Here is a 24,202-nt window from a genome sequence, read left to right as displayed (position 1 = left end):
CTTTTCTGTTGTAACTTGTTGTTCATAGCTTAACTTTTTTGTGTGTTTGGTTTGTTTGTCTGTGTAATAAAACTGCTAAAAGTTTGTCTGCATTGTACTGGTCTCTGCACCCCTTTATTGCACTCCTCCATCCTTGTGTCACTGTCTCTCCCTCCTCCTAGACCTGAGCTTGTGGTCGGGACATAACGTGTTCTGTGCAAGTGTGTTATCAACTTTCATTTTTGTCATTATAGTATTATTTCAGCCTCCCTTTATATTGTTTAATTATTTCCCAATAACACTAAAGTTTAAACAAGCAGCGTTCCTCAAAGAGCTGTTCACAATGATGTGAGATTTCTGGATGCTGTTAACAGAATATGTATGTATGTAACTGGAGCGTATCTGCCCTCAGTACAGCAGGTACTCTATTCATAGTATTTGATTGTCATTAAGAAAGCCTTTGTCACCATTTTGGTAGGTGATCTGACTGTGATCTGATAGAGCTTGTCTCATCACCATTGCTGCAGCTACAGCCCTGCTGGTGGACAAAGACCAAGTCAAATAGACCAGAATCACTACCAAAAAAGATGAAGATATGTAGACCATTTAGATGCGTCTCCAGAAAACGCTATGAGGAGAAGATTAGCTTGAGTGGTGGACTAGATGCATGTAACCTGCACACCTCTCAAATTCAGATCATTTCAATGCATGTGTCCTGTTAAAAAAACTAGTGCCTTGCACATGTATTTGTTTTCTCTCCCCTCTCAGCTGCCCTTCTCTTTCTCTTTTGACTGTCTTCCTTGGGGTGTCAGTCACCATCACTTCCTGGATGTCATTTGATCAATCAGCTTGCAGAGTTGAGCCCAAGGAGGTGGAGCTTGGACTTTAAAAGCAGTGCAACAAAGTTTGTTATCAGGTCTGGGCATCATGTGACCTATGTCTCATCCCTGGGCTCATTTGTTTGGTTTCTGGCTTGCTGTGGTCTTAGCTGTCTTAGCCTTGCTAGCTTTAGCCTGTTATAATCATCTATGCAGTAAGCTTGTTTTATACTCTATTCAATTTCATGACTACTTGTATTTTTAAAATGAAAAATACAATACAGGTATTTACCAGCCTATAGAAGTAATAATGGTGTTAAACATCCTCTACATTTGTAAGATGAATGCAGTACTACATTTCGCAGTTTGATCAATTTACAGCGATTAGGACATCCAGAAACAGGTGAGGAGATCCTGCAGGGGGTACAGGTATGAAGTTTATTACAAATCATGACAGAAAAAGAATACATACTATTAATTAAATAAAACAATTTATTCAAATATTATCTTTATTTATGGCATTAATTTTTATTTTTATATTTTAATAGATTTGTTAAAGTCATCGGCTGTTTCCTAATTTGAAACATATGAAACATCATTTTTTCTTAACACATGGCATCTGTCCATGAATGAGTCATAATAAGCATCTTAAACATGGAAGAATATGTCCATGTGTGTGTTGTTCAAAAAAATGAACAAAAAAATAAATGGAGGGTTTTTGAGTTTGGGAATTAATCTGGCAGAACCAGTTGGGCTCATCTGAGTCAGGCCTGGAGGTCTCCTGTACAGGACAGGTTCAGATTTCAGTTTCACACTCGTGTGTAACTGTACTTGGCTCGGGTTATGAGTCAGGATTCGGGGGCTTTGATGCAGGTGGGACTTAAGTTTCATGGTTATGTGTATTTGTAACTGGGTCAGGGTCTCTGATACAAGCCAGGTTTTGTTTTTAAGTTCATGTTCATGCAGCTCACTAGAACCTTCCAAAACTCGATGATCAATTGTGTCCGTGAGCCGCTGCCCCCATGTCCAATTGACTTGGGGGGTGTTTTTTAATCCAAAAACAGGTGAAAGAACTCAATAATCAGGTGAGGCTGATCTCTGAGATGTGGATTGTTGCAAGCAAGACATAATGAGGCTTAGTGAACTGTTAGCAAAATCATTCCATGTGTGAGGCAAGGCTGTAGTCAAATACAGCCTTAAATTAACCCAACAGTTTGTGTGGAACCACTGTGTCTTCTTCATATCAAGAAGACACAGTGGTTCCATATCAGCATATTATCAAACAGTGTTTATTAACTTCACCCATTGTTCACTGTATAACGCCTTATCAAAAGGCAGGTCCATATAATGTCCACATGATGGACATCTACTTCAAGCCAAAATATTCTGCAAATATTCCTTGCTTGCCATTCATAGGGCCATTTTATGCCATTCTGAGGTTCTGGGTTATAAAAATTTGCAGACTCTGTAGATGATTTTATATATGCAATATAAAAAGTGATGGCATAACTGTGACAAAGTCCCATGGTCTATAACTAAAGTTTGGATGCCTATCCTTTTTTCTAAATGAACCATGTTATATAGAGGGGAAATCAAATTATGTTTGATGATAATGGTGATTATTTTGCTCTCTTAAATGTATATGTAGTACTGTAATTTTTGCCGTGCGGGCTGACGTCAGGACCGATCTGGCCAATGGGAGGACTCCTGCAGAGATAAACAGAAAGTACACTGCACGTCGGGAGAGAGGGGGAGACAGAGGAGAGGAGCGGAGTTGGAAAGAGCGAGGTGTTTGGAAGGTAGACGGCCGCCGGTTGTTTTGGATGTCGTTCACTGGACACGGTAACGCTGTTTTTGCTTCTGGAAGTACGGACTCTTGGCGCTGAGGCGGATCATCGGAGGGTCGACGGAGCTTCTCGTTTCAAGGAATTCCATTGCTTCACGTTGAAAACGGTCGGTGAGCTACTGGGTTTAAAGGGGAGACGCCGTATCTCCCAGACTCTCTCTCGCTCTCTGCTGCCCCGTGCTTTGCTGATGATGGACTGGACATTGTGAACTTTGGTTATATAAAGAAATGATAAAACGAAACGAACTTTTAGCCGAGGTGTATGTTGAATGCTGATTTTGTATGTATTAGTGTTAATGTGGTGATAGGGGTGTGGGGGGATATTGGTATAGGGAAATTAGAGGTTTGGGATAATGTTGGATGTTTTTTTGTTGCATTAAAAAACAAATCAAGCATGAATGAATAAGGTATGCGTAGTGGGTCTGGAGCGAGGGGGGAGTTACGCCGCCCCGACCTTTTGAAAGGTGTTTGTAAACTATCCAGTTAGGAATTCCTTAGGGGTCGGATGCAGTTTATTTCAGATATGCGTAAGCATTAAGGATTCTTTTAATATAAATAGGAATAGTGTTACATAACAGAGTTGCTGGCTTTGGTGAGGTGACTAACGTGAGATTTTTATGTGACTGGAACGAGACTGGAATGAGGAATTCAGGGCACAATGATAAACAGAACGGCTCTCAAATCCAACTTAGTGTACCTTTGTTCTTACCAATGAGCCTTGAAAAGAACTGGATCACTGGTGTGGCTATTTTTCCTGCGGCGTCGGTTCTGCCGTATCAGTTTGATCCAGAGTCATTCCTGAAAGTCCGGTCAGCATCTTCACCACAACTTGAACACACTCTTCCTCCTCCAGACACAACACTGAACACACTCTTCCTGTTCCAGAAGCTGCTGTGCGCTGTGTGAGGGCGGGCCGAGCTCGCCAGTTGGCAGGCAGTAAGGACTGTGTTACGAGATTGAGTCATCTTGTAACAAAGGAAAGAAAAGTAGTTTCTGTGGGAGATAGCTAAGAACTGTGTACCAGCACCGCCAAATTAATGTACTTACCAGCAACCAGTGGTTGAATTGGAAAAAAAAAATTCTAAAGGGATGGAGGGGTCAAAGAACTGGGGGGATGGGGGCGGTAGTGCTAACATCCATTAATGTATATTAGTGGTACATAAAGTAATTAAATAAGTAAAGCGTCACGCCTCCTGCAGAGGACACCTCAGACTGTCTAGAGGACTACAACTACCATGAGTCATTGGGAGATCACATGACTCTCATCCCATTGCCTTCAACCAATGAACATTCATTCCAGCATTCCTCCACACCGGAATTCTAAGCTGTCTCACCTTTTAGTCATTACACTCCATCAGTCAGTTAGTATATAAATCCAGGCTTTAGTCTAGTAGTTTGTGAAGCATTGCCAACACCTCCCGTAGCGTACTGAGTGTTCTTTGTTTGTGAAAGTCCTTCTGTGTATGGCCTGTTTTCTGTGTTTTGACCTGCCCTTTTGTCTTTGCCCTTGTTTGCTGATAACCATCTGAACTTTTGGTTTTTGAACTTGGACTGGTCTTTAGTTTACTCTCTGGATGTCCCTTTTGTTTTGGTTCTCTTGCTCTCTGGTTCTGACCACGCCTTCTGTACCACTACCAAGGTCTCAAGTAAACTTCAATCTTGTCTCAGTTTGACACGCTCTTGCTCACATATCCATTATTAGACTGCTTAACTCATTTAAACCACAACTCAGCTTTTAGCATGAAGACCAAACCAGCTCAACACAGCCTACATCATCTTAGACTAAAACACAGAGAGACAAGTAATGAATGTGGAAGGATCCAGTACATTGTATCAAAAGCAGTATAGTTAAAACTGTACTGCTCTGCTGAGACTTTTCCTTATTTGTCTTATTTGTTAAAAATCTGTTATTTTGCTAAAAGATCAAATCTGATAGAAATCTTATTTTGAGACCCCTCATCAACAACAATCATCAATAGAGATCACTCTAAAAATTCTAACTGCCCATCATTTTTGTTCTGTCTACTAAAAGGCTCTTATTGGCTCATGAGGCTTCGCATTGGTGTGTCGTGCTTGGACTTTGATGATGGTAATTTGTAGACGGTCCCCAATCAGCTCTCAGCAGTTTCAGCAGTTCAATAGAAATCAATGTGATCTACAAGTTAAAAAGGTATTAATTCCATATGAAAACTCAGTGGGACCTGATTGTCTTAGTTACAAATAATGATTATTTACACATTTCATTTCATACCGTTATATGTCCATTACTACCTAACCCAGGTATTCAGCAGGGTGAGAGCTGCATCTCCAGATCTGTGGCCAGGTCTATATGCAAACTGAGTCAATACAATTGCCAACAGATCATTTTAAATAGGTAACTATGACCCTCTCCACACGCCTATACAAACACTGGTCAGTGTAACAGGTCCATGATGATTTAACTGGGAAGCCATACAGTGTGTCCCAATTCAGGGGCTGTGTCCTTCGGAAGCTGCATTTGAAGGCCGATTGAGTCACAGCAGCGCGACTAGGCTGTTCCATTTTGAAGCCTCCTACATATGTGGCTAAGGAATGTGTTCTTCTTTTCCATGGCAACAAAGGATCCAATGGGTCAATCCTTCACCAGCCAACATATCCCGAGGTTCATTGCGTGCCGACGAGGATTCAAGGACATGGCGGCATTAACAGAGATGCGAACGGCGGCTAAAGAGACACTTTTAAATATAAATTAAATATATATAAATATAAGTATTGGGTTTAAACTGAGGCAAATGGCTAACAATACTAATGTTAGCCAGCATCTTATCAGTAGCAGGCAGTGAAGCATCTCCAGCTCTAATAAATGAAAAAATAAACAACTAAAATCAAGTTTCTGGCTCCATCATTAACAAACTTTAAAAGAACTTGACAGGGGTGGTGTTTCGTGACGCAGCGGTAAGGGCAGGAACAGCTGCGCTGTGACGCAAACAGAAAATCCGCCGTAGAGCAGACTGTCTCATTTCAGTTCAGCCTTTGCAAGTCTAAGTAGCCTTCGAAGGACACGCCTTTGTAGACTGCGTGCTTCGAAGGACCCAGCCCCTGAATTGGGACACACTGCCAGTCTTTTAGGGACGAGTCTACTTATGGATAATTTCCATAACTGGGGAGCTACATGTTCATCAAACAAGTGCTGGAAAGGTTTAGTAAGAACAGATTTAAGCTGAAACACACAGCTCTTACGTATCCTCCCCCTTAGACCTTCAGGACCTGCAGCCTTATTCAGCTGGATTCTTGCTAGACCAGCTGCAACGTCAGACTCATTCAGCATTACAGGAGTGGAATCAACAGTGGCATTAGCCACACCCCCACCAGCTGTAGCAGTCCCAGTGAACTCTGGGAGATCAAGCTTTATAGGCTCTACAATAAAAAGCTCAATATCTTCAGAGGTTTAGCACAATATTTCTTATAGTTGCGCATTGCTTTAGCAATTTATATTCTTCTTTTTATTCTTATTTTTCTGCCATTTCTTTGCTGCGTAACTCGTCCCGCAGTTTTCGAGATATCGACACCGTTCCAGCTCCAGATTGTCCGGCCTGATTGTGTGCTGCATGCTTGTATACAGCTTTTTGATCAGATGTCACCGAAATGTTGGCAACATGCCACAGCGATGTCACAATGGGCCCCTGTCTCACACACACATACAAACTCACGCATGGAGCCCAGTGTCTCACATGCTCACAGCCAAATGCTCAGCAGTGTCAGCACACACAATGATTTGTTAAGGTGGAACTGCTTTTAAGGTGGAATTACACTTAGGTAGCACTGAATTTTAAGGTGGACCTTCTTTTAAGGTAGCACTGAGTTTACACTGACACTGAAAGTGAGGTGGAACTGCATTTATGTTAGCACTGAATTTAAGGTGGAACTTCAGTTAACATCGCACTAAATTTATGAAGGCACAGAATTTAAGGTGGAACTCTCTTTAAGGTAGCACTAAAATTAAGATGGCACAGAATTTAAGGTGGAACTACAATTAACATTGCAATAAAATGAAGGTGGCACAGAATTTAAGGTAAATAAACACACAACACACACTCAACAAACACACTTCACCCCACACACAATAAACACACAACACACACTCAACACACCCTCACCACACACAATAAATACACAACACACACTCAACACACCACACACAATACACACCTCACCCCACACACAATAAACACACTAAACACCCCACACCACACACTCAACAGACCCACACACACTCAACACACCCATACACACACACACACACACAATTAACACACCACACACACACTCCACCCAATTAACACACAGCACATACTAAACACACCTAACAAACACACACACTCAACGCACCCACTCCATACACACTCAACACAGCCAACTCGCAGTTTTCAAGATATCAACACTGTTCCAACTCCAGATTGTCCGGCCTGATTGTGTGCTGCGTGCTTGTATACAGCTTTTTGATCAGATGCACAGAGTCAATGTAGCGATGGAACTTTGCAGAATTTTTCCCTATAAAGAATGAAAGGGGTGTAAAATTGCATGCCAATCTAAGGTACTTCTGCTTGCCCGAACGACACAGTTTCACATACACTCTCTCAGGGCCGGCCTCCAAGCTTGAATTCACTGTTGTTCTGACCCTCATCCATTTGTCGTTTTATTCCATCCCTCGAGTCCCATGCATTTTTGCCACCACTTAAACTCTATTACTTCTTTGCCCGACAGTCAGCAAAATGTGTGTACTCATTCAGGGTACATCTCCAAGCTCTAATCCACAGCCACACTGACCCGCACTCCTCTATGTGTCGTTTTTTCATCCCTCATTCCTCCCATAGAGTCCCAGTCATTTTCTAACCCAACAAAGCTTCAATCTGTCTTTTTCCCAACAGCCACCAAAGTACATGTACTCATTCGGGGTAGGTCCACAAGATCTAATCCACAGCCATACTGACCCACACTCCTCTATTTGTCATTTTATGATCGCTCATTCCTCCCATATAGTCCCATTTATTTTCGCCACCACTCAAACTCTATTACTTCTTTGCCCGACAGTCACCAAAATGCGTGTACTCATTCAGGGTAGGTCCCCAAGATCTAATCCACAGCCATACTGACCCGCACTCCTCTATTTGTCATTTTTTCATCCCTCATTCCTCCCCTAGAGTCTCATTCATTTTCTAACCCAACAAAGCCTCAATCTGTCTTTTTCCCAACAGCCACCAAAGTACATGTACTCATTCAGGGCAGGTTCCCAAGCTCCAATCCAAAGGCATTCTGAGCTGCACTCCTCTTTCTGTCATTTTTTTTTACCCCTCGTTCCTCTCACTGAGTCCCATTAATTTTCGCCACCACTCATACTCTATTACTTCTTTGCCCGACAGCCACAGAAATGCATGTACTCACTCAGGGCACAGTCCCAAGCTCTAATCAACAGCCATCCTGACCCGCACTCCTTTCTCTGTCATTTTTTTCATGCCTAATTCCTCCTATAGAGTCCCATTCATTTTTGCCCAAACCTTAGCTGTTTTTCCATTGTCAAAAAGACACCGAAATGCATGCACTCACTCAGGGCAGGTACCCAAGCTCTAAATCACAGTCAGACTGACCCGCACTCCTCTATGTGTTTTTTCATCCCTCGTCCCTCCCATAGAGTTCCATTCAGTTTCTAACCCAACAAAGCCTCAATCTGTCTTTTTCCCGACAGCCACCAAAGTACATGTACTCATTCAGGGCAGGTCTCCAAGTTCTAATCCACAGCCATACTGACCCGCACTCCTCTCTCTCATTTTTTCACCCCTCGTTCCTCCCATAGAGTCCCATACATTTTCACCTATACACCAGCAATGTTTATTCCTTCACTTAACTCTGTCTTTTTCTCAACAGCCACCAAAGTACATGCATGCATTCAGGTCAGGTCTCCAAGCTCTAATCCACAGCCATACTGACCCACACTCCTCTATGTGTAGTTTTTTCATCCCTTGTTCCTCCTATAAACTCCCATAGTAACCATTCTGCGTTTCCTTTAAGAAATGCACTTTTCTAGTTATGATTGTTGTTCTGAATCTTTTTAGAGGCTGAAAAATTGATCAAGGCTATCTGACAGTGTGAACCGGTCCCCCTTTATGTGACTTTTGTACAGCCCTGTATGCATGTATCTACAGTCATGTGCAAAAGTTTTGGTGCCCTAATGTCCCTGGTCAAACAGTTTGTGTTTATTGTGTTTATTTTTGTCTGTTTATTTTTATTCATTTCATATTTGTTTTTTTTCCTGCAAAAACAAATATTAAAAAAAAACAGAAAGTACAAGTACAAGTACTTTCTGGTCTTTGTTGTTGTTGTTTTTTTACTTTCTTTGCCATCCTTCATGATTCCTCTTTCGTCCTTATTGTGCAAACAATAAAATAAAAAAATAATTAAAATAAAAATAACGTTTTGTTGCTTCTCTAAGTGTAAATGAGTGAACACATCCTCTACAGAGAGCACACTACCACACATTTTAATACACAATTACTATTACTCTTATTATTATTATTATTATTATTATATTAATAAAATGTGGCATTACTATGTTTTTTTTTTCATATATATTAGGGGTGGGAATCTTTAGGCGCCTCATTCAGATTCAGAGAGCTGCGATGCGATTATAAAATGATTTGCGATGCATCTCGATGCATCTTTTTTTTCTATACATGTTTTCTATTTTCTTACTGTGTGAGGACTTGGTAGTTTTAAAACAAAGTATTTGTAATGATCCATAATGCATTTACATCCAATATCTTTTCTTAATAAATTAAATGTGTGACGTGGCAAGTGAACTGGAAGGCTCTCATTCACTGCTCTGGTTTGGAGCACGAGACACTGCTGCCACTCATCTGTGATAAAATGCGCTGTTACGGTGAAATGAGGTGAAAATATTAGCAAACAAAAAAGGAAAAGAGAAAGACAGACGAACATTTAGATATGAATGGACTTATTCGCATTTATAAGCAGCGCAGTTGGTTTCCTGGTACGTTAAATCTGCAACGAGAGACTGTCAAACACTAAAAAGTTGCGAAGATGAAGTCGCTTCTCTTTCTAATTTTCCTGTTCCACCTTAAATGGTGCCACAATTACATTCAGCGTCTCAGTCAGAATTTAAGGTGGAATTGGAAAGTTCAGCAAGAAGCTGGAGAATGAGAAGCGACTTCAGCCTCGTAAAACAGCCGAAAGCTGAAAGACATTTTACAAGAAACTATTCAACTTTTTGAAGAAAAGTTTTCCGGCGGAGATGGAGGAAAAGCGGCTATAGCTAAAGCTTAAAGGAGAGCGGAGTAAATCTGCACTCTCGTTTATATTGTTTAGCCTAAACTAGGACATTATCACATACTGAGACATACTGGACATTAAATGTTGTGGCTCCCAAGTTGGTTTGATTTTGTTGAAAGGTCAAAATGTCTCTTCTGATCATTTGTGTTGTGACTCCTGACCTAACCTGGCTTTAATGCAGAGGGAGCTGGTCGGATTTCTCACTCATCCAGCAGTGTTTTTGTTATGTGCCGCCACAGACTGTCCGGGCGCTGCACTTACCCACTTCCAAGCTCCGCCTTTTGCGTTCCGTCAACATTACGATATAAATTAAATATTTAGAAAATCGATTTTTGACATTTCTGAATCGATTCAGAATCGTTCCCGTCCGCATCGCGATGCACCTAAGAATCGATTTTTTCCCGCACCCCTAATATATATATATATATATATATATATATATATATATATATATATATATATATATATGAGAGAGAGGGAGAGAGATTCTGTCTAACAGATTCTCTAACAACAAAAACTGGACAATATGTCATTTCAGCATTTTGTACTTTCTTCTACTTCTTTATTATTTACTTATATTGTGCAGTCAAATTATGGAAATGTACTATATACATACTACTGAAACATAAACTTAAAAAAAGACTTGTAATTTACAGGGAGATTCAGTTTAAATTATGACAGATTTAATGCACAGGTGTTAAGGAATTCAGCTGCTGTGTGAACTTAACTGGAATGCAGCTACTTGATTAAAAACTTATTATAAAGCATAATATAAGAACCCAGTTAAAATGTCAAATTCAAACATTCAAATAAGATATTATTGTGCAATAATTTAGTATCTGATATGGACAAAATTCACAGATTTTGTATTTGCAGCACAGTTTTGAAATTGTGTTAATTGTTAATTAATGTTTATTATGTTTGTGTGCATATGTGTGTGTGTGTGTGTGTGTGTGCGTGTGCAAGTACAGGTTACAAATGTAATAATTTCATAAAATACAAAATTTTGTATGCTTTCTCAATATATATTTAAAATTATGTAAAGAAAAAACAAATTATACAAAACATAAAAAATGGTTTATACATTTGAACAATTACAACAATTCATATATTAAATCTTTATGTTCTAAATTTCTTTCATTTCTAAATTTTACTTTATATTTTTTTCTTTGTCTGAGCAGAGATGATCAAATCAAAGTAAATGAAACTGCTGTACTATTATAGAAAATACAGTGTAAAGAGAACATGAGCTAATTTCCCATTAATGTAGAGAGAATTTAACCACACAGTCCAGTTTAGGGAGAAATTTCAAAAAAAAATTTCACCATCAATTTTTTCCATGGCCCGCCTCACCCACCTAAAGCCGGGGTCCACACACACCCTAGCATTGTTCTTCTTAATGGTAAAACTAGAAGGAAAAAAAAGACAAAAATAAGGTGATAATTCTGTAAAATATATATGATATGTATGATGATAAAATTGACATTAAAGTTAAAGTTCAATAAACGTCTGTTGCAAAAGATCAGGGGGTGAAAACTTACATCACTCCAGCTCTTCTACAGTCAGGTCTCGTTTCTTCATAGTCTTTAATGGCACTGATATGGATGGGTCTGGTATAGAAATTGAAACAGCATTTCTTTGGTGAATTGTAATCTGTGTGAACAGAGTAATAGTAATATTCATCATCATCATCATCATCATAACAATAAAACTTTGCTTTAATAAAATTCAGTTTACCTAAATATTGAAGGATCAGGTAAACAACAGTTAAATAGTATATAAAACATTTACATTGTGTAACAATATTTTTCTATCTATATTTTGTTAATTTTCTCAATAGATTATTATAAAAAGCAAAGAAGTGAAGTGTTAAATCAGGATTTTGAGGCAGTAAAATTTTAGGTAAGATAAACAACAAAAAGCACAGAATCTGTTCAAATACAATACTAAATAAGTGTGAAAAGTGTTTCAGTTGCTCTGAGATTTTCAGCCAGAGAATTCCCAAACTTAATAATAACATTAAATAAAAAAGAATATCTATTGTATGAGCCTCATTCGTAAACTAAAATCTCTCTTATATCAGTTTAACTGTAGAAATTCTGAGACAATCACAGGTTTAATAGCATCTAGATCATTAAATGAGTCTATAGCTGAGTGTCATCTGCATATTGATAAAAGCAATTGTTATCTTTATTGTTTATGCCAAAAATTATTAGAAAAAGAAAAAAGGCCCTCAAATAAAAAGGGAATTCCATTGACCTCCATTCAGATTGGTTTAGTTTTGAGAAGATTTGAATCTAAAATGTATATTTAAAATCCAATCATATAAAACTCAGAAGACACGTATTTGTGTTGTAGTCATGGCGACCCCTGGTTCCTATCACCACCACTGTAAAGACATCTGAACCATTTCACACCAAACCACTCTGAATCACTCTGTTCACAATTCAGTGATCAGATTTGAAATGGAATAGACATTTATGTTTTGCTTAATGCCAAGTGTCTCTTAGTTAGCTATTTCGGTTAACCTAGCTGCCAACCCATAGCTTTCAGATACGGTTGCAGTTTCGGAGGTAAACGACCACATAAGGCTGTGATTCAGGAAATTTAGTCTATTACAGGTTTACAATAAACTCATAGCACAGTAATTCCACCAAAAAAGTAACTAAATTACTAGTAGTAAAGTAGTTTTTGAATAAGCTACTTGTTTACTCTAAAATGAGTAATTTCATTTTTTAATACTTTCAAATTTTTATTAGGGTGGCACAGTAGGTAGCGCTGTCACCTCACAGCAAGAAGGGCCTGGGTTTGATTCCCCGGCCGGGCGACTCCTTTCTGTGTGGAGTTTGTATGTTCTCCCTGCGTTAGCGTGGGTTTCCTCCCGCTGTCTGAAGACATGCAGTCAGGTTGGTTGGAGATGCTAAATTGCCCCTAGGGGTGTGTGTGAATGTATATGTTTGTCTGTCTGCCCTGTGATGGACTGGTGAACTGTCCTTACAGGAAACACCCTGGGCTCCAGCTCCCCCCCACGACCTAGAAGGATAAGCAGCTTAGAGTGTGTGTAAGTGTACTTTTATTACAATTATTGTAACAGTACTTAAGTAGGGATTTTCAGTACTCTGTCCAGCCCTGTAATATCACAACATAAATAACAGGTTCCAAATGCAACGGCTGCTATTGAAATCAACTCTAAACCTTTATCTGCTTGTAGGTGAAATAATGAGGGGAGACCACATGCCTGGCCTGCTGAGCAGCCAACTGTCCATTTTTTGAGCCCCTAAGAAGGGGGTGGTTCCTACAGAGTTTAACTGATTTGGACGCAAATTACATCTGAAAGCTCATATAAACTATTCAATTTTAACTCCAGTGGGCTGGTAGACATCTAACATAACAATAACTTTGTCTACATCACAATGTTTATGGATCTGACTGTATGAAAGAGGCTCAAATCAGAATTGAAACATTTGGATTGTGTGTTTTTTACTGTTTACACCACAACTCAAAAACAAATCTGTGTCACATGTGAAGACTTTTATCTGCAGTGTGAATAGAGTCTTAGACTGTGTTCTTTCACATCTAGTTTGTTTGTTAAAGTCCAAGCCAGAGGTTTGGTCTTTGTGACAGTGTATTTATTTTATTAGGTTAGATTGGTTTCACTCTACAATAAAGCCCAAATGACACATGTTTGTATATTGGTAAGAAATTTTTGAGGGATGCATGTGTCCTTTTGCTCTCATATTCACCACAATTTGAGCCAAAAAACTCCCACTTTGCAGGAAAAAAGGACTAAGATCCTTGGGTACCACAGTTAAAACAAAAATAATAAAACTTACTTTATATCTGCTTCTTTATGGTTGGTTGTCAGTGTGAATGTTACTAAACAGGATGCTGATGCAGTATGTTACACAATCCATGTACCAAAGGCATTGCTTCACTATTATTTTATGGCTCATAATAGCAGCAGCTTGTGCTGGAGGAATAGTATAAGCCCAAAGAGTGAGATGTTGAAACAGGGAGATTATGTAAAAATTACAGAGCTGACGGGCTGCTAGAAGAAGAGAAAATCATGCTCTGATGTTGATTTCCCTAATTTGGTGCGGACCATCACAAAAAAAGCAAGTGAACTAAACCACAGTCCACTTGTAAGTGAACCGAGGCAGGCCATTTTTGGAGTGCTGTCCAGCAAGTTTCCCTGTCCCGACACTTAATAGAAAGTAATAAATGAAACAAGTAGTAAAGTAAGTAAGTAGTAAATTATATAATCACAACAGATACAATCATTCAGGGGATAATCTGTGGTATGAAAGAGCCAAAAACTCGAAGATGGACTTTAACTTACTCTGTCCCTCTGCACAGGACTGAAGGTAGAGGATGACCAGCAGAGCCAGGAGGAGAGAACGAGGACAGACGCTCATGTCTGCAGCTTCAGCTCCAGGAGATGATGATCTATGATCTGAACTGAACTGTAAAGAGGAAAATACCATCTGACCCTCAGCCTCTAATCTGAGCCAAACATCTCTGCACTGACAAAGCTCAGCACTGATAAATGAACAAAAGACAATATGAGCTCTAATATCACCCTCTAATGGCACTCTTAGTAACGGTGGATAAAATGGTCATTAAAAACTTCTTTGTTGTTAATTAGCTGAATTTCAATTACTGTCACTGCTAGAAATACTGATGAACAAAATGTGACTGAATATTAACTATATTTCACATTTTTAAGCCCACCTTAGAGCAGTGAACTTCAGGAGGTCATGAGTTTGAATCCTGGTGATGCCTCAGCTCTGAGTAGTGAGGAGTCTAAGAGGAGGGAGCCCCCCACACTGTAAGTCGTATCTTGTTGGTGGGAAGAGGAAATTACTAAATTGGGGCAGGAACAGAGTAAAAATCAGTTAGAATTTTAAGCAATTTCAGGTTATAAGGAGGCTGCCACATTCACTGTTTTTCTGAGTGAGCTCAACTTAAACTGTAGTTTATAGGTTAACCTATACAGAATTAAAGTTAGGAGAACATTTGAATAAACTAAAAAAAACTCTGCATGCTTAAATTACAACATCGACCTGGACCAATCTAGACCCTTTCCAACGTCCACCATAGACTGATCCTGCACCCCTTTAAAGTGCAGGCATGCAGTGCTGGTAAACTGGTTGTTCTGTTGTTCTTTCTAGCTAGCAGTGTGTATTTATTGCTCTGTATAAATATGCACTTATTAAGCCAACAGAAGTTCAGCCCTTCCCACTCACACTGAAGTTATAAGGAGTGTTTAAACCCAGACTACTTTTTTGAATGGGCAGCCAATTGGAACAGAGCTCATTTACATATATCAGTCTTAAAGGCTGTAATTGTATGGATAAAGAGAGGCTTTAAAAATGGTCATTTAGAAATGACTGTTTTTTTCTAAGAACCCACACAAATGTTACAAGTTGAGCAAAAATAAAATGCAAGAAAATGCAGGATATGGGCCCTTTAATGCTGTGAGTTCCTGCCAAAGTTATTACAGGCCTACACTACCCCCTTTTTTCCTACTGAGGAAGGAAAAGAGAGACGAGAAAACACTGGAGAGTCACTTTCACAGATCACAGTCTAACGGTTCATTACTTACACAGGTTCATTAATTATAACTTAATTTCTGTATCAGACTCACAATCACATGTTTAAATGCTGTGAAATCAGCTGGTTTATGGACAGAACTGAACAGAAGCTTCTCAAACTTCCCTGAACAAACACCACACAGTCAGATCCAGACCCTCACACTGCACACAGAGTTATATAACACACTGATACACAGATAAACAGGATCATAAATCAGCTACAGAGATTAAACAACAACAGATAACAACAGAGAGATAAACATACAGATATAGTTGAGAGTATTTGTGAGTAGCTGTCACTCTTATCATGACAATCTCTACTAACAGTGACAGTTTATGAAAAAATAATGGTCGTAACTTTCCATAAAGAATGTAATGATACTGGAGCACATCTGCTGAATGTATCTAGAACCCTTTCAGAGAGGATTAAAGCTCAGATGGCTTTTAGAAAGTGATATTTTTGTTGGATACTGAGCAAAACTTACCTTCACAAAGTGTCCAACAGGCCTCACTGTTTAATCTCGGCAAAAACAGAAGAGAAATAATAAACATGAGAGCCACCTAGAGGCAAAATTGTGAAATTCACCCACACAATCAATTTCTGTTTACATTTTTTCACCTTACCTAAAGCAGTAATTGTGCTCAGTATTTATGCATCAAGCAGTTGTTTTTAGGAACATGAATGCTGTCAGAAGGACGTGCTGTTGGGAGAAAAGTGCAGTTCTGTCAAATCATGAATAAATGTAGCTCACAGAGTAATAATCTTAATAACATCAGTAACATCAGTGACATTACATCAGTGTTAATCTGTTAAACTGTGAGGGTCTGTATGAGACCCCCACTTCAACTCTTCACTCTTACAACTACAGAACTTCCGTTACTGAATGTTATCACAGTTACTAAATAATAGTTCATAGCAGATACTGAATAATTTATAGTAGTTACTGAACCAGTATAGTGATTAATAATTCATTGTAAATATTGAATAATTCATAGAAATTACTGAATAATTCACAGTAGATACTGAAACATTTATGGTAGATACGGAAACATTATAGTAGATATTGAATAATTCATAGTAGATACTCAATAATTCATAGTAGATACTGAATAATTCATAGTAGTCGATGAATAATTCATAGTAGATGCTGAAACATTTATAGTAGTTACTGAATAATTCATAGTAGATACTGAATAATTCATAGTAGATGCTGAATAATTAATAGTAGATACTGAATAATTCATAGTAGTCAATGAATAATTCATAGTAGATGCTGAATAATTCATAGTAGTCAATGAATAATTCATAGTAGATGCTGAATAATTCATAGTAGCTACTTAATAATTCATAGCGGATACTGAATAATTCATAGTAGAAGCTGAATAATTCATAGTAGATGCTGAAACATTTATAGTAGTTACTGAATAATTCATAGTAGATACTGAATAATTCATAGCAGCTACTTAATAATTTATAGTGGATACTGAATAATTCATAGTAGCTGCTGAATAATTAATAGATACTGAATAATTCATAGTAGATACTAAATAATTCATAGTAGCTACTAAATAATTCATAGTAGATACTGAAAACTTCATATTGGTTAGGGAATTATTTATAGTAGCTAAAAATAATAGTAATGAACTAAATTACAGCTACATATCACTACATCATCTGCGTGAGAACCTTGATTATTATCTTCTCCGTTTTGTTGGTACAGTATTAATTCACTCTTTCTTTTGTATATTTGAATGTTTTTTGTCAGACAAGCAGCAGAACATGAATTGTGGGCTTGTGAGTCTGCTAGTGTTAGCTTTAGCATTAGCTTGTGTCCTATGCAGAAACTGTGAATAAAACAGCATGTAGCAATAGCACGTAGCCTGCAGTCTGACAGATCCTGATCCTTGGTTAGTTAATGTCACACAGTGATTTCTTTTGCTTTACTTTGTAGTTTTTGTTATTATAGATTTGTAAACCACAGTTTTAAACAATGTACTGGATGGTGTGAAGTAAAGTGAGTTAGTTTGTTAAGGCTCCAGGGTTGGGAGGGTTACTGTAAACATATATTCTGGTACAGGTTACTGATTAAAAAGATTACAAATGTGATCTGTAATTAAAGTGATGTAATCTGAAGACTTTCTGGTAGTTTTTTTATTAAGCAAAGAGGAGAGAAAACAATTTCAGACTTTAATCAAAAACAAATCAAATAGAAGTGCGCAGAAACAATGTAGGTGACAGTTATCTATGCTTCATGTGTGCTATTTTAAGCCTGCTTGAAATGATGGAATTACATGGATATTCAAGTAAGGCATCCATGTTTGGAATCAAATTACCTAAGAACACATGGCTAACAACCATGCTTAACATTACTACACACTGAAAAGCACACAGCATCTCAAAATTTTTGTTTTTCATGAAATGCTGCTGCCAGTCAGCAACTCACAGCACTGCCTTTCATCATTTCCTCAATTACTGCATTAACTTAAACCCAGAAACCGAGCACTGAAAGCCATAGACACTCAATTTTCACAGAGAAGGCAGTCAGTCTGAAGTGCTAACCCTCCTTTTCACCTCTACTAACGTTACTAGCCTCGTCACATTTCACTTCGTACCTGTTCACTCGAAAACAGCACGTTTGTGAAGAATAAATTATCTGATACCAAATGTAATTAATCCACTAAATTTATTAAATGTGATATTGAGAAAGTTTTATTCCATTAAGATCAAACAAGCACAGGCAGAATATAACATTGAAAACCTATCCTGAAATTGAGATGAACTTGAGCTCGGTCCATTCTGCTGCACGATGCCACGGTGCTTCTCCACCAGTGTGTGGTAGAGGTCACTTAGTAATCAGTAATCATTAGTAGCCATTATCATTTCCAAAGCAACCAAGGTTTGTTTGCCAAGAGGCAAATAGCCCCCTTTCTCAGGCTAAAACCCTGCAGAACTGTTCGAATGGTGGAACAATAAATAAACGCAGCTCGCCGTTCTCTCTTCAACTTTTTTTGGCTTACATTTTGCTGGGTCCAACTTTCAAGCCAAATACAGCTGATACAGCCACCCAATCAGCATCAGAGCTGATGTTTTGAATAAATAAAGCCAATCAGAAAATCATGAATATGTGATATATTATAAAGGAATGTGTAAAATGAACCCTTGTGTGGTGTTGGGGTCTGTGGTTTTCAATGTTTATCAAAAGAAAAAACAATGCGGTTTATTATTATTTCAGCCTCAGATTCTTGTCCTTTGCTCATTTTCTGTGAAAAACATATAAAATAACCCATTTTCAGTGCCTTCACTCTGTTCACCCCCCACACATTTATATTACACATGTGGTGTTGGGCTGAACCCGCGGGGAGTAAAAGTGTGGAGGTGCTGTGTCCTTCACTCTGTTCTCCTCCCACACGGCCTGCTGTTAGTGTGTGTGTGTTTGTGTGTGTGTGTGTGTGAGGGAGGACAACATGGACAGGCTGCTGACTGGCTACAGCTGCTAAAGGAGAACCCTATGCTGGACACTTGTGATATTTTGAACATCTGGTATTTTTACATAAATTGTTATGGCTGTATTGATTTAAAATACAATAATGCGGTGGGTCCAGCAGACCACTGAGTAACACATCAACACCACACAGGGGTTAAAAAAAACACACACAGTTAGAGGCCCTGAATTTCCAGGGCCCTGGGCTTGCATTAAATCGCCCAATATGGAAATGACCGATCAAAACTCATGGTTGATGTTTTTTTTTCTCTGATTTGCGAAGTGGAACGTGGAATATAAAAATATAAATGAGTGTAGTAAATAGGTGGGTATAAGTAGGTACAGGTAGAAATAAAGCCTCTGTGCAGGTACATTTTTCCATTCATCAAGATACAAACAATGTAAATGTTCCCTCAAAGCTTCAACAGTGGTTCTAAGGTCTGATTGTGAACCTTAAATAAGTTTTTCCAGGTGAAAAGTTCGTATTTGTACCTTTTCATAAACGAATGTTTTAAACAGAACAGTAAAATAAAAGCCTGGAGGCGAGACGGGGTGTGTGGAGTCAGTACAGCTTAGAACATATCATTTCAGTGGATTATGGTTCAGTTATGTTCCCTGACTAAAGGTACTGAGATGAGGGTTCCACCCCAGTGACAAGAGGGGCACTGCCCCAGTGACAGTCTAGGACCTTTATTTCTGAGAGCGCACACAGACTTATGAGTGGATGTCAGTATATGGATACAGATCAGGACCGCTGCACTGGTGTCCATGGTGTCCATGTATCTGTGTTCCAAGAAGAAAAGTTTTAGGGTTTGCCCTTAAGATTTGGCAGAACCAGATAAACTCAGTTGGGTCAGGTCTTATCGTTTTGGGTGCAGGTGGGGTTTGAGCTTCAGTTTCATGTTCAGGTGGATCTGTAGATGAGTCGGGCCTCAAGGTGTCAGGTGCAGGTGGAGTTTCAGCTTCAGTTTGACTATGAAGATCAACTGTTCTCATGGTGACCTGAACCACTTAAGGTCAGGATCTACACAGATAGTCTGACCTCTCTGAATGGTAAAGCTGCAGGAAAGAGAACATAAGTGTTTGTGTTGAACTGTAATGTTTAACTTTATACAACAGTTCCGGCCACGGAGGTGGCCAAGGAGGTGATCATAATGTTATGCCTGGTCGGTGTAAGCAAGCAAGGATCATAAATCAGTTGCATTCTTGTACAAAATTAAGCATGTATGCATGTCAAACTGGGGACTTTCTGGGTCAAAGTGCTGTGGAGGTCAATGTTCACCCTCATCTAACACTCTGAATTCAGCTCATTAAGGCCTTGCTAATTAGCTGATGAGCTGAATTAGCTGTGTTTAATGAGGCAGTGAGCTGAAGTCTGCAGTGTTTTGGCCCACAATGATTGGAGATTGACACATGTGATGTACACAATATACAATAGTTTGTGTGCCTGCTTAGTCCCACACATTTTCTAGAAAAACTAGACAAGAGATCAGTCCTGTTTTGGCCTATGAGTGATTTTGCCTCATTTTAGCTAAATATATAGGAAGTGTTACACACTGTTTACATGGCACCTTAATGACTAAGGCTTCAGTAATCTGCCTTTGTCCAACATTATGTTATGTATTATAACATTATGTATGTTTTCATCTATATTATATTAGATATTAAATATGGTGAGGAGAGAAGTTCAGTATGAATGTAAGACAGGATTACAACACCCAGAAACAGGTTAGGAGCTCCTGTAGGGGGTGCAGTCATGAAGTTCATTACAAATCATGAAAAAATACTATTAATTAATGGATTCACTTTATTTACAGCACTAGCTTTTTTATAATAGACTTTTTAAGATCATCGGCCGTTTCTTGCTTTCGTCAGTTCAGACAGATGTGTAAAACATCAGTTTCTCTCAACTTGTGGCACTTTCTATCCATAAATTCATATGTATAGCATCCAAGCAAAGCTAAAATAAGAGTTTGTGTAAGAATGTGTCCAGGTGTGTTGCTCTGTGAGATTTGTGTTTGGGTTTCAAATTTTGCAGAACCAGTTTGGTTCATTGACTCAGGCCTGAAGGTCTCGGGTACAGGACGGGTTTGGGTTTCAGTTCCACATTTACATGTAGCTGGAGTTGTATCTGGTTTTGAGGTCTTGGGTTCAGTTTCACGTCATCTGAAACTGTGGTTGGGTCAGGACTCGTCTCTGGAGCAGGTCGGGCTTCAGTTTCATGGTTGTGTGGATCTTTAACTGGATCAGGTGTTAAGGTCTCAGGTACTGGCCGGGTTTGGTTTAACCCTGTGGCAGTGCAGCCTATCAATGCTTTGCATACGCCACCGAACCCACTTAAGGCCAGGGTCTGTGCACACTTGTCTACCCATCCGGGTGGTAAAACTGTGGTTAACAAAAAATCAACGTTGGTATTGACATTTGACAAAAATATTTTGCAAAAAAAACAACTGTTATGCTTCTGATAGATAATCCTATAACATAACTGCCTGATACCATTTAAATTCAATTCAATTAAAGTGCTATAAGAATATATGCAATATGTCAAAGTGACAAACAAATTAGAAGTGAATACTGGTCTTCCTACTGCAATATTAAAGAAAGGTTGGGGGGTAGAAACTTACATCACTCCAGCTTGTGGACAGTCGATTCTTGTTTCTTCGTACTTAGTAAGGAGAGATGCAGGGATTGGTCTGGTATAGAAACTGAAACAGCATTTCTCTGGTGCTTTCCATCTGTGTGAAAATAAGAAGAAGAAGAAGAAAATGAAGAAGGACGTAGTAAAGAGTGAAGAGGTGATGTAGTGAAGTGAGCTGTAGATGACAGTGTTAGTGAGTGTAATGATGCTACAGGTGAGATCATCTCTAACTTTAATCTTCTTATTAATACTGTGAATAAAGCTGCAGTGTTACAGTCTGTTAGTTCATCCACACACACACACATTACTGTACACTACGGTCTGAGTGAGGAAATAAAGTATGTGCCCAATTTTTACTCATTATGTTAGTTAGTGAATGAGCTAAGAAGTCATTCAATGTATAATTTATTTGCCTACAATAAAGATGTTCATTCCCAAAACATGTCAGCAGAGAGAAAGAAGCAAAAGCCACAGGAAGAACTTCAACTCACTGCGATCCATCACACAGGACTGAAGGTACAGGATGACCAGCAGACCCAGGAGGAGAGAACGAGGACAGATGATCATGACTGCAGCTTCAGCTCCAGGAGATGATGATCTATGATATGAATGGTGTTCAAATGAAAAAAATTTTTATCTTGCCCTCAGTTTTCTCAGCAGACAAGGTGGGCAGGGAGAAGACAGAGAGAGAACTAAAGCCCTGCTTTCACACACGCACACGCTTTGGGTTTTTGTGGTTAAGGCAAAGAAAAAGACACAGAGGAAAAAGCTCAGCTTCATACCGGAGATGTCACTGTGGTTTTATCACCAAAAGTGAGTCTGATTGCGCACAGCTAAAGAGCATCAGCCATTACAGAGGACTGGACAAGACCAACAATAAGGAAATCACACAATGAATAATGATGAAAACTACAGCTTTATTTCTGATATTGTAGTTCTGTACAACCCCATTTCCACAAAAGTTGGGACGCTGTGCAAAATGTAAATAAAAACAAAATGCATGATGTGCAGATAAGTTTTAAACCCTATATTTGACTGTAAAATAGTACAAAGACAACATATCAAATGTTAAAACTGAGAAATTTTGTTGTTTTTTGAAAAACATATTGCCATTTTGAATTTGATGCCAATAACACATTCCAAAAAAAGTTGGAATGGAGGCAACAAAAGTCTGGTAAAGTTGTGCAATGCTAAAAAAACACCTGGTGGTTGACTGGCAACAGGTCAGTAACATGATTGGGTATAAAAAAAAAAACTTTCAGAAGATGAGGAGGGGTTCACCACGTACATTTTCAATTTCATTCAAGTTATTACATAATCGGGAATGTATTATATCTATAATACAGTGCAGCTGCAGAGTAGCGTAGCAGGAAAAAAAGAGGTCCTTGTTTTACTGAAAAGCCATGACGAAAGAATCCACAAAGTAACAACTAATAGAAACACTCACTAAGAAAATACTACAGCAGAAAGGAAACAAGACTAAAGAGCATGAAGAGGACTAGAAAACAAACGAAGATAATGAAAACAGGGCCTGAGAACACAAAGCACCAAGCAACCCAAAGGACACAACAAGGGGTATAAATACACAACCAGAAACACCTGGGGAAAATGAGGGGGTGTGGCTACAGACAAAAAGGCAGGAACGAGGAGGAGACAAAGACCAGAACAACAATGAAAGCACACGGAACAAGAAAACAAAGACTGAAACAGAGAAAGACAAGGACAAGGCAAGACAAGATATCACAGCAGACCTCTGACAATAGTCATGTTACATGCAGCCTAATAACTGTTAATAATCCTCAATCAGAATATAATACGTCCATGTAAACACCATTCAGAATACTGTTTCTATCCCACTGATCGAGGTGGGTAATCTTGTAAATAATCTGTTAAATAGAAGAATAATATCCATGTAAACGTCTGTATCTGATTACATGCCCTATCGGAAAGTTTAAGTCCATTCTGATCATGTTCGTTGCGTCATAGTGAAAGTTTATACCGTTCAACATGGCGGAGCAGAAACTGGTCTGCAGAGAGACGAAGTTTGTGCTCTGATCTTTAAAAGACGGCGGTGGGACGGACGTCCAGCTTATGTGTCTCAGAACACGGCGACTTCCTCTCGGCCTTCTTTATAAGCACTGCTCACTGCTGCCTCGTCTCACTCTGACTGGACTCACACGATGCTTGTTGTCATGGTAACGTCGACACTAAGTGGTTCTCTATGCATGCGCATCATTTTGGATCTGATTACTTGTAGTGAGCATGTAAATGAAGATTTTCACCAGAGTGTTGAGTAGAGTCGAGAATAATACCTCAGTCTTAATCTGTAATTAGAATGTATTCAATCAGATGACAACAATCTTCCATGTAAACACAGACAATGTTTATCAGGAAACAGAATTACGAAGGCGAATGCTTTGTTGTGATGTTTATACTTAAAATATTGTTTTCATTTTGTTTTTTGCAAGAACGGTTTTACTGAAGTATTTAGCTTCAAAAGTGTATAAAACTGTAGATAAAAT

The 24,202-nt window shown here is 38.8% G+C and overlaps 1 long non-coding RNA gene across 1 annotated transcript; it reads right to left on the bottom strand.

The window, feature by feature from the left end:
* Window positions 1–10,627: 10,627 nt before the first annotated feature.
* On the bottom strand, window positions 10,628–16,108 carry LOC118825653. Its single transcript, XR_005008677.1, has 5 exons — window positions 16,046–16,108; window positions 14,698–14,829; window positions 14,306–14,429; window positions 11,508–11,619; window positions 10,628–11,374 (listed from the first exon to the last, which is right to left on the bottom strand). It is a non-coding gene; the product is annotated as an uncharacterized LOC118825653 (long non-coding RNA).
* Between the last annotated feature and the right edge of the window lie 8,094 nt (window positions 16,109–24,202).

This window comes from Colossoma macropomum, unplaced genomic scaffold (genome assembly GCF_904425465.1).
Source record: "Colossoma macropomum unplaced genomic scaffold, Colossoma_macropomum, whole genome shotgun sequence".
In the NCBI taxonomy this organism is placed as follows: domain Eukaryota; kingdom Metazoa; phylum Chordata; class Actinopteri; order Characiformes; family Serrasalmidae; genus Colossoma; species Colossoma macropomum.
Note: the sequence above shows the minus strand (reverse complement) of the source record. Positions and strands in the feature narration are given on the sequence as shown.